The sequence below is a fragment of the Ornithorhynchus anatinus genome, chromosome 9 (assembly GCF_004115215.2).
Source record: "Ornithorhynchus anatinus isolate Pmale09 chromosome 9, mOrnAna1.pri.v4, whole genome shotgun sequence".
NCBI lineage: Eukaryota > Metazoa > Chordata > Mammalia > Monotremata > Ornithorhynchidae > Ornithorhynchus > Ornithorhynchus anatinus.
In genome coordinates, this window is record NC_041736.1 from 8,660,001 (window position 1) to 8,671,174 (window position 11,174).

Below are 11,174 nucleotides of genomic sequence, written 5' to 3' on the forward strand. Positions count from 1 at the left end.
CGCTAGCACCCCTGAAACAAAACGGACTATAGCTTTTGCGCTTCCAAGCGCCTACAAAATGCATTCAACCAAGATGGCAGAAAAAATTAACTTCCCCAAGGGTCTACAATAATATTAGCAGGATTTCATAGACCTTTAATCTTTCTAAATCTAATTGAATCCAATAGAATTACTGTAGGTTCTTAAGAGTCACCATACCCTGCTGTGCTACTCTAATCTAAATATTGCTAGTTAACCTTGTTTTTCTAAAATACATGGGAAAAAACTAAATGGAGCCTCTTTTCATAATCAGTTTACATTATGTTGAACACTAACTGCTGATTACATTTTCCAAGGATGTGTTATTACTTTCTTGCTACCTGAAATATGTCTCAACAATATGTAAACTCTAGTCTCAAAATTAACAATTTTATTTTTCTGTTTTTCAAAGCCTCAAAAACATCTTTGATTCCAGGAAAATGATAAGGTTTCCAGTGACCTCTAAAACACACAATTTGGATACATTCCACTGAATCGCATATATGACATAGAAATAAAATTCTTCACGCTCGCTGATTTCTATAGCTCAAACCAAGCCAAATCTAGCACCCTCAGAAAACAACCCGAAACTTTTCAAGTCTTATCAATCGCCACACCTGTCTCATCGGTGAAATTCCAACAGATCAAGAATACATTTCCCATTCATTGATATCGTGCTGTCTACGAGGTACTTTAACCAGCCTATTTGGATTACCTAAGCTTTGTGCTAATGTACAAAGTAGAGTTTTTCAAAGAGCTTTGAAACGGCCATATTGTTTGGTCCATTTAAGTGTAAAAATATAGTAATTGTTTTAATAGCCTTTTGTTGCTATTGGACCCATCTAAGATGTCATAGCAATCTTTGTTCACCGATCTATTTAGGGTAAAGAAGGATGCTAATTATGGCCTCTCCTTTGTGGTGTAACAAGTCCCTTTTACTAATCCAGCACTGTAAAAAAAAAAATTCCCATCACCCCACCCTAATTCCTCCTCCCCATTTTTATTTTTTTTTATCATAAAACAATTCTAGGCAGCAAGAGTAGTGTGTTGCTTGGGCTAAGGCTGGGCTGTTAGCTAAATTAAGCCATTGTGACTCAAAATCCTCCTTTAATAAGGTTCATGCTGTCTACAACTTCATCATTTTCTGCTGAATGATAATTACTTTATTCAATCATGTTCAAGGTTTTAGTGAAAGCTAGCATTGATTGATTAACTTCAATTACCATGCTTACATTTGCATAGATAAAAACTGCTTTTCAATTTGTGAGTGGCACGCCAGTGGAAACCCTGCGCTGATATTTGCATTTCAATGTGAACAGTGAAGAATAAAGGTGGAAGAGAGGTCTGAGCAGTGCTGAGCCCTTTCTGCTTCAGTGCTTAAGCATTTTTCCATAAACACTCTTGTTATGATGTTAGTTTGTTCAAACCACTCTGAGGTAACTGATGGAGGTGCCTGTTTACAAGCTTGCATGACAATTTAATGCTATGGATTAGGAGAAGCTCAAAAACTGGGCTCCCTGGGCCCCAGGCTGGAACCGCCCAGGTCCTGCTACGACAGAAACCTAAAGCACCACAGGAGCCCTGAAGGGCCAGATGGTCAGAGGCTTAGAATCCGGACTTCGACTTGCTTTCGGCCGTGGTCCCGATGATATCAACTGTGGTATTCATCAAGCTCTTACTACAGGCCGAGCACTGTACTAAGCGTTGGGGCGGATTCAAGATAATCGGGAGGGACACGGTCCTGTGTACTCTGGGGAACCATGCTGCTGGTTCCACCAAGGAGGTCCTGGCTGATGTGAAAATATCCTTTCAATTTACATCTGGAGTCTTGGGGGGACAACCCCTGCCTTGCTCCTTCCCCTCTCCGCCCTCCACGTGTAAAACCCTTCGTAGCAGTTGATTCAGTTAGAGATACCCAGAGCTGCCTGGACTCATAGGAGGGAGTCCTATTCTCTCTCCCTCGTTCTTAATGCTACCTTTCCCATTTATCTCAACGCAAGGGAAGGATGCCCAAGACTCCAGGAGAGGAAGGCTACTGAAAAATCACCAAAGCACATATCACCCAACCCCCAGACTGGCCCCTAGCCATCGGTTAGATTGCCAGTTTAATGCCTACGCCATAGTGGCGTTTCCTCAACCAAGTGGCTCCAAGCATTGCGAACTACCAACATGACAACGCAACAGGATACAGACTACGGTTGTCCGGGGCTGTGGGCCTCATGTTGGCCTTTTCGGGGACACACACACACACACACACACACGTGCCCATCAGTGAAATTTCACCAATGCCATCTTCTTCCACCCCAACTATAGAACTCTCAACTAAATGGGATGAGTGAGTTTTTCTGTAACGCCCAATAGGTTAAACCCTCTTCTAAATGGGATGTGGTGATGTGACATTCCAGCATCCACCAAGCCTGCAGTCTCTAGGAGGATCTCTGTTTTTAAGAAAGATTTCCATAAAAGATTTGCTTCAAGCGTTGAGTCACCGCGGTTCGTCAGCCTTGCCGTTGAAATGTATTAGCACGTCGGACTTTGATGGTTTATGTGTATAGGTAAGCACACCTACGCCACACAAATCCGGCCTTGCTTCAGAGGCAAAGTCTGCTCTCAGACACGTTCTCTGATGGCAGGCAGCAGCAACTCCAGAAGGGTCGGAGGGTGTCTCTCTGTGCCTGCCTCGATTCGATTTGAATTCTGGGGTCCAAACTTCTACTAGCAATAATATATACAATACGTAGCTCACCGTAATCACAAATACATCCCTTCTTTCTCGGAGGGTTTATTTTTAAAGGCCAAGTTGGACATGATTTTTAAAAAATTCTTAACTTACCACAAATAGCTTTTGGCATTTCATCTAGTGTGCCTGAGCCAATTTAAGGACAAAATATAACTTCTGCTTTTCACAAAATATTGCTTAGCTGGTTGAATGGCACTGTCCTGCCCTAAACTAGAAGGGGAAAAATAATCCTGAATTTACCCCTAGACGTGGATATATGCTGTAACAGAGTCTGAAAACCACACCAGCCCTGGCTCTCAAAGATGGGAACAAAAGGCAACTCGCAGTAAAGAGAAGGTGCTGGGGACTGGCAAGATGCCCGATTCCCAGTGTCAGACCTCTCTAATTTATTGAGCACTTACTGTATGCAGAGACTGTACTAGCGCTTGGGTGTACTGAAGAGGTAATAAACTGTGTCCCTGCCTTCAAGGAGTGTACAGTCTAGCACGAGGTATGCATTTACCGCTCTCCCTCAGATAACTCTGCTGACAGTAAGACTGCGTCTGCGTGAGTGTTGCAAGACTGTCGGATGCTGCGTCCGTGAAAAGATGGTGACGTTCCTTTTCTCACCCTGGCCGTTTGAGTGTGTGCAAAGCACTGAGAAATGTCACTGTAGTCCTTTTGCCTTCAACAACAACACACACACATGACCAACGCCACGCACACAGGAACAACCACTTTTCCAACACCATGTCACACAGAGTGTGGCTTTAGCGGAAAGAGCACGAGCTTGGTAGTCAGAGGACGTGGGTTCTAATCTCAGTCCCGCCACTTAACTGCTGTGTGACCTTGGGCAGGCCACTTCACTTCGCCTCAGTTACCCCATCTGTAAAATGGGGATTAAGACTGTGATGCCCACATGGGACAACCTGATTACCTTGTATTTACCCCAGCGCTTAGACCAGGGCTTGGCATAGAATAAGTGCTTTTATGAAATATCATAATAATATTAATATTAATAATATTAGCATTCCCTAGTTCCATAACAACATTCTATCGCACATGCATGGTGAAAACTTGTATTCCGGAAGAACGGAGTGTGTGATTTAAGGGTGGGGCCAGGGAGCAAAGGATAGGGATAGGAGCAACCGAACCCCCTGGCTCTAGTTATAGCAGGGAAGACGATGATGAGCCAAAGGCCGATGCAGCCATGAGGCAAAGATGTTTCTATTATCTGGGTGACCTCGCCTGGACCTTCTGATTCCCACCCTTGGCCAGCTCTCCGCACAGGACGTGGCACTGTGGCTGCAAGACCCCATGGAGTGGAAAGAAGCTCGTTATAGGTAGGGAACTTGTCCGCTAATTTTGTTGTATTGTACTCTCCAAAATGCTTACTACAGTGCTGTGCACATCGTAAGCGCTCAATAAGTACCATTGATTGACTGGGGAAGACTCAGCTCAGGCCTGGCAGTTCTTTATCTAATAGAGGAAGAGGTAAAGGGATTGTGACAGCCGATGCACAAAGAAGAAAACCTTCCTATTAAAATCTGTGTTATGGCAGAAGCCTTCGTATAACCACATTTTCCACTGGTCCAGTACCTATTAACACAATCTCTGTATAGCAATCGTGACCAGAGACGACTCCTCCCCGGCAATTTTACCCTTTCCTTTTGCCATCATGTGGTTTTAGGAAGCACCTCTATATCTACTTAAAGGTGGAAACCTAAATAATCCCCAAAAATCACCGCCTGAAGAAGAAAACACCATAAAACAGCATGGAGCACCCCAGCTTCTTTTGAATGCTCTGGACCGGGTAGTAAAATTGGGCTCCTGAATAAATCCTCATCAGTAGAATTTATGGGACACAGAACTGAGGGCTGGGTGCTAGAGGAACAAGGGAGGAGAAAGACAGGTTGGGATCTTTGAGGAGCTTATGGTCTGATAATAAGCCAAAAGCACATGGGTGCCGAGGTGGCTACTGGCATGACCAAGAAGGAGTTGGATAGCCCCATTCTTTTGGATAACAAATAGTATTTTCTAAGCAATGACTAGGTGCCAGGCACTGTATTAAGCTCTGAGGTAGATAGGAGTTGATCAGGTTAACCATGTCCCACCCACGTGGGGCTCATAGTCTTAATTTCATTTTACAGATGAGGGAACTGAGGCAATTCTGTCATTTTTGGACCCTTAAACTCTGAGTCCCATGTGAGACAAGGATTGTGTCTGGCCTGATTATCTTGCATCTATCACAGTGCTTAACAAGTGCTTGGCACACTGTAAGCACTTAATATATACCACTACACACACACACAAAAACGCACCCCTTCATATTTTTTAAAAAGTTACATCAGAAATGAGAGATGCAAGTGGAAACTTAAAACCCTATCTATACCTGGACAGTTGTTTTACTGTGGAAAGTCACTTCTTTTTACTTCCCAAATACAGTACATTGCACCTAGTGGGTACTCAATAAATTACTACCCTTTCTACTATAACTAGTACTAGGAAGAGGCTGATCCTCCGAGAAGCGAACAAGGGATGGTGGGCTTAATTTAAAGCAGGAGAGATTTCAGTGAACTTCTGGATGATCCAGGGCTACAGTACTGGAGTGAGTTCAACGGGAGGCTCTGAATTTAAAGGATGGCATAGATTACAGTCCCGTGCTTCCCCCGCTTGTAAATTTACTGTCATCTCGGTCTCCACAACTAAGTTGTAAGCTCCTTGAGGGAAGGAATCTGCACAGAGAATGTGCTCCATCAATCGTATTTATTGGGCACTTACTGTGGGCAGAGCACTGTACTGTTTGGGAAAGTTCAATGTGAGATAGTGATCCCTATCCACTATTATAGTCTAGAAGGGAAGACAGACATTAAAAGGAATTTCGTATAGGGGAAACGGCAGAATATAAGGATATAGATATAAGTGCGCTCGGCGGGCAGACGGGAATATCAAGTGGATAAAGGGTATGGACCCAAGTGCTTAGGGGATGCAGAAGGGAAAGCAAATTAGGGAAATGAGAGCTTAGGGAAGCCTTCTTGGAGGAGATGTGATTCTAGTAAGATTTTGAAGATGGAGAGAGCAGTAATTGTCTGTCAGATATGAAGGGGGAGGATTTGGTCAGGGGGTCGGTGGTAAGACAGACGAGATGGAGGCTTTTGATTTATCCCCCCTTCTTAGATCATCATTTTTCACCTGCCTGGAGGCAGGGGGCTGCACCAGATGATCTTCCAAAGGCACTTGTTGAGCTAATATGCTGTGATTTTCTGAGAACTCATCCTTTTCAATGGCCTCTTTCTCTACTGTCCAAACCTTATTTGCTTTTTTATTAACACTTGAAATAGATCTGGCTTTAATATTAACGCGTCAGTTGAAAAAAAGCACTGAACTTAGTGCACCTTTCCTTCCCGGCCTCCAACAATAAGCTCAGCCATGCTGCGGAGGCTCCCGGCCCTTTTAGCTTTGTGAGTTTTTCCCCTTCTCTCAAAGCCTTACAGAACTCAACAGTTTCCTCCCACAAAGCACCTACTGTACAGTATGAGGTAATATAACCCTGCCGGCTGACCCGATGACACACTCCAAAACCATGTTGGGTCTTTCTGTGAACAGAGAGGTATGAACTTCGATGCAGTGGAGGCCACGAGGGACAAGGCTTGGCATCCCCACTGCTCAAATGTTGGCAGTCCTTTCTGGAAAGCTGTGATTCACTGGAAAGCCCACGTTTCAACTCCTTCTCTCTCTGTCTCTCTCTCACTCTGCTCCTCAGGCTCTCTTCCTCTCCCTCCATCTTCCCTCTTCCTTCCTTCCCTGGCTCGCTCTGGCAAAAGGGCTGAGGATTCAAAAGAGGTGGAAGATCTGGTCTTTTGAGTCAAGAAGCCCCACAAATAGTTACAACTTTAAAAATATATTTTTTTTTTTAGCAAACCTCCATTCTTCAATTAGCTGCATCTAGGTAAAAGATGCTTTTGTTTATGTTTTAAAGGGGTGGCACAGTACATCACCCACCAATCAATAGTTTTTATTGAGTATTTACTGGGAGTACAGCACCGCACTGATAGAGAGCGTGCCTAGAGTTAGAAGGCACAGTGTCTGCCTTCAAAGGGCTTACCATCTAAACTGATAGGGGGAACCAGACCCAACTAATTACAGATAGGAGGAAAAAGATTGTGAAGGAATGGAGAGGTGGTTGATTAAGTCCTAAAATAGTTCAGTATGCAAGAGAGAAGTAGCATGGCCTGGTGGATAGAGTCCGGACCTGGGAGTCAGAAAGACCTGGGTTCAAATCCCTGCCGGTAACTTGTTAATCTATCAATCAGTCATATTCATTGAGCACTTACCACGGGCAGAGCCCTGTACTAAGCATGTAGGAGGTACAATACAACAAAATTAGCAGACATGTTCCCTGCCCATAATGAGCTTACAGTCTAGAGGGAAGTCTGCTGTGTGACCTTAGGCAAGTCACTTAACTTCACTATACATCGGTTATATCACCTGTAAAATGGGGATTTAGACTGTGAGCCCCATGTGGGAAATTATATCCAACCTGATTAGCTTGTATCTACCCTAGTAAGTACTTAGCACAGTGCCTAGGATGTAGTAAGCCCTTAACAAATACCATTTAAAAAAACGTAACGTCCAGAAGCGTTCTGCACGGTTGTGAGTACATAGAGGAAAATGTCGCAGGAGTGCGGAAGGGCTAACTGGGAGAAGCAAAATTAGACAGGGAGGTTTCCTGGAGGAGGTGTGATTTCAGAAGTAGAGTGTCCGGGTTTGTGTTTGCAAAGCACCAACTTCCCCAAATGCTGTGGAAATAACACTTTGAGGAAATCTAGCGTTCCAGCCATCCCTGGCCCCAACCTAAGTCATCTCAACAACCTCTCGAAACTGAGACGAGATGGCTTCAGGGAGGGATTTTAGCTTGAGCCCCTTCCCGAAGTTCAAGGAGCAAGGGCAACCTGAAGTGGACACTTGAACAGGCCGGAAGGAAAGGGGTAGAGATGGGACAGTGTCTCTCGTACCTTTCCCCTGGTCCGCGGGCCCCCGGAACGCGAGCCCATCGCCACAAACCCAAGGACCCGATTGGGTTTGCTTCCCACTGGGTAGCGCTCGAGATGATGGGGAGGTGATTTCTGACATCAGGTGAGTCGGCGGGAAGGTGGTCAGGGGAGGGAGGAAAGATTGGCTCCCAGAGCTCTGGATTCAAGGTGCTCTGTCCTGCCTGCACTGCCCCCACCCCCCCCCCCCCGAGAATTCCATTTTTTGCCCCAGAAACTGGGATGATCTCACCAGTCCCCGGGTCGCCCAGCTCGCAGGAAATTGGAACGTTTACTCAGAGAACCGATATTTGTAAAACTCTTCGCCGTAGAGGCGTTCACAACACAAAGCAATCTTTTTTTCATATATTTTTCTCACATAAGAAATGCAGTTTTTCATGGAACCAGCTGAAAAAAAAATGTTCTTTCCTCTCCATAAAAGAAAGGAAGCTGTTTAGAAAGAAATCCAAACCCACGGGGTAGTCGAAAGCAGGAATTTTTAGGGCTCTGCCAGGAAAAAAAAAATCCTCCTTCTGTCCATATACCAGATCATTTTTTAAAAATGACATTCAAATGACAATCACATCTCAGTGTGCTCGCCGGAGTTGCTAAGCACGATGGTGCCACACACTGTATTATGATATACGATACAGATGGTACCTACAGTACATTTATATCGAAATTTTTTGTCCACCCCTTTGAAAAGATATATTTACTTACAATGACTGAAGACAGATGGATAGACAAATCTGTCTTAGATATTTAATACTAATATATTAATACACAGATGACTTATAACAATAGGTTTGTTTTCTAAATCCTAATGCAATGGTTGCCATAAGAACACAAATTATGTGTACATTTTAATGCATCTATGCTTCATAATTATGCATGGTTGTGTGCTGTTATAATTGACATAAAATATAAAACAGGTCAAAGAGCAGCTATTAAAACTATTTTTCATTTTGCTTCCTGACAGCCAGAGACATCGGTGCCTGGTATATTTAATAGGGCCATACATAGAATGCACAGATAGTTATATAATTTCAACCACATTAAAGGCTCCAGAATTTGTAACCTAATTACTTCACATTGTTTTAAACCGGATTATTTTATTTGGAAGGTTTCTATTTTAAGACCCAACAAACGCAGGGCTTTTAAAGTAGCAGAGAGAGTGAGTGTGGTCACTTGCTCCAGAGAACTTCGGGTGCATTCGTAGGCTTCCCTTTGTGCAATTCAGGCTTACTCCTGACGGAATGATTGTCTTGGCCCCAAAGATCAGATTTTTAAAATTAGCCTTTTCATGTTCCCTAGTCTGACATCGCAGCTGGGCAGAACATTCTAGCCACCTCTTACGGTTTTTCAGAGCGTTTGCTGTTCCTTTGGATTCTGGGTTCTCGAAGCGCTTGTCAGGAGGAGAATCTTGTTCCTAATCATTTAGCTCACCCCACAGGAGGGAAGGAGGGGGAAGAGAAAAAGAAGAGGGAGGAGAGGGTGAAAGAGGGAGTTCTGAGGGGGCGGGGGGAAAGAGAGAGAAATGAATGACCTTGAGCAAGTCACTTTACTCTTTGTCTTCATTTCTCTTCTGTAAAATGGGAATGAAATACCTGTTCTTCCTCCTACTTAGACTGGGAGTTCCATCTGTGACAGGGACTGTATCCATTCTGATTATCTTGTAACAACCCCAGGGGTTAACAAAGTGCTTGGCATATAAGTGCCTAACAAATGCCACCTATTTCATCATTATTATTGGAAAGCAAAAGTGAGAGAAAGAGGGAGACAAGGGGAGGCATAAATATCCGTAGTTTTGTGATGAAGGACTGAGACAAGCCCTGGAGAGTACTGGAATTGAAACTTGGGATAACTGCTCATCCTGAAGGGACTCACTGTTGTCCCCCACATCCTCCACTACCTCTGTGGCCACTACCTTTAAACAGAAAAAAATATTCTATTCCCTCAAATATACTGCCAGCAAAGACCTCGGAAAGGAAAGCAGCTCCTGCCTCCTCATCCTAAAGACGTCAGAATACGAAGAGGGCAAAGGAAAGGATGCTGCTACTTCAACAGATCAGGATGCAAGACGTCCACCATGAAATTCTGTCTGAAAATTCATAAGATATGTATGGACTCAGGTTGGCAATGATAAATTATTTCTTGGTTCTCCAATAATAGTAATAATAATGGCATTTGCTACGCACTTACTATGTGCCAAGCCCTGTTCTAAACTCTGGGGTAGATACAAGGTAATCAGGTTGTCCCATGTGGGGCTCACAATCTTAATCCCCATTTTACAGATGAGGTAACTGAGGCACAGAGAAGTTAAGCGACTTGCCCAAGTTCATACAGTAGACAAGTGGCGGAGCTGGAATAAGTACCCAAGTCCTTCTGACGCCCGGGCTCGTGCTTTATCCACTAATCCACGTGTGGTCTATGACTCTGGAAATGAGACTTCTGAGGAACAGGGCAGGGAGTTGGTTTGGGCCACTTTCGCTCATCTTATGGGCTTCCCCAACACTTCCACTCTCACTGCTCTTCGGGTTCAGGAGGAGGGCTTGTCCCCAGACCGGGCATCGGGCACACGGCGGCCCCTGCATAGCCTATAAGGAGATCTGCCCAGTCAGGTAGACAAGGAGAGAGGAAGGAAGGAAGGAACTTGGGGCTCCAGCATAGCTACCAGCATGCTCTGGGCCACCTCGACTTAGTAGAAAGACTCAGGACAAAAATGCTGAATTGCCCCTCTTTCCCCAGAGGTGGGATGATAATGGTGGTATTTGTTAAGCACACACTATGTGTCGAGCACTGTTCTAAGCACGGAGATAGATACAAGCCAATGAGGTCGGACACAGTCACAGGGCTCACGGTCTTAAACCCCATGTTACAGATGAACCGAGGCCCAGAGAAGTTAAGTGACTTGCAAAGCAGACAAGTGGCAGAGCCGGAATTAGAACTCGGATCCTTCCGACTCCCAGGCCCAAGCTCTAGCCACTAGGCACGCCCAGGGGTAGGGGGAAGGCGAGGGAGTCTGGGAAATCCTGGAACAGCACACTGCCCAATCCGATCACACCGATTCTGCAGTAAGAGAAGCCTCAGGTCCATACCTCTCCATCCTGCCCCTCCCTCCATTTTGGACCCCAAACGTCAAACGATCCCCGGAAGCTTCACGGGCTGTGCCCCGACCCAGAACGAAGCCCGACATTTTGCGCTTTAATGGAGCTTCCATAAGGTGCTCCAAATAACCCCCTGGACCATGTTGACATAAACTGTGGCAGCCCAAGGCCCGTGGGCTGGAATGCTGATCTCTCTGTGAGTCATCGTGGAAGGCGATCAATAACAATGCTTGCTATGCCCAGACAGCGGTGTCTTTCACTGCGGACTCACAAAGGAATTACGGAAATAAAAGCAGGCAG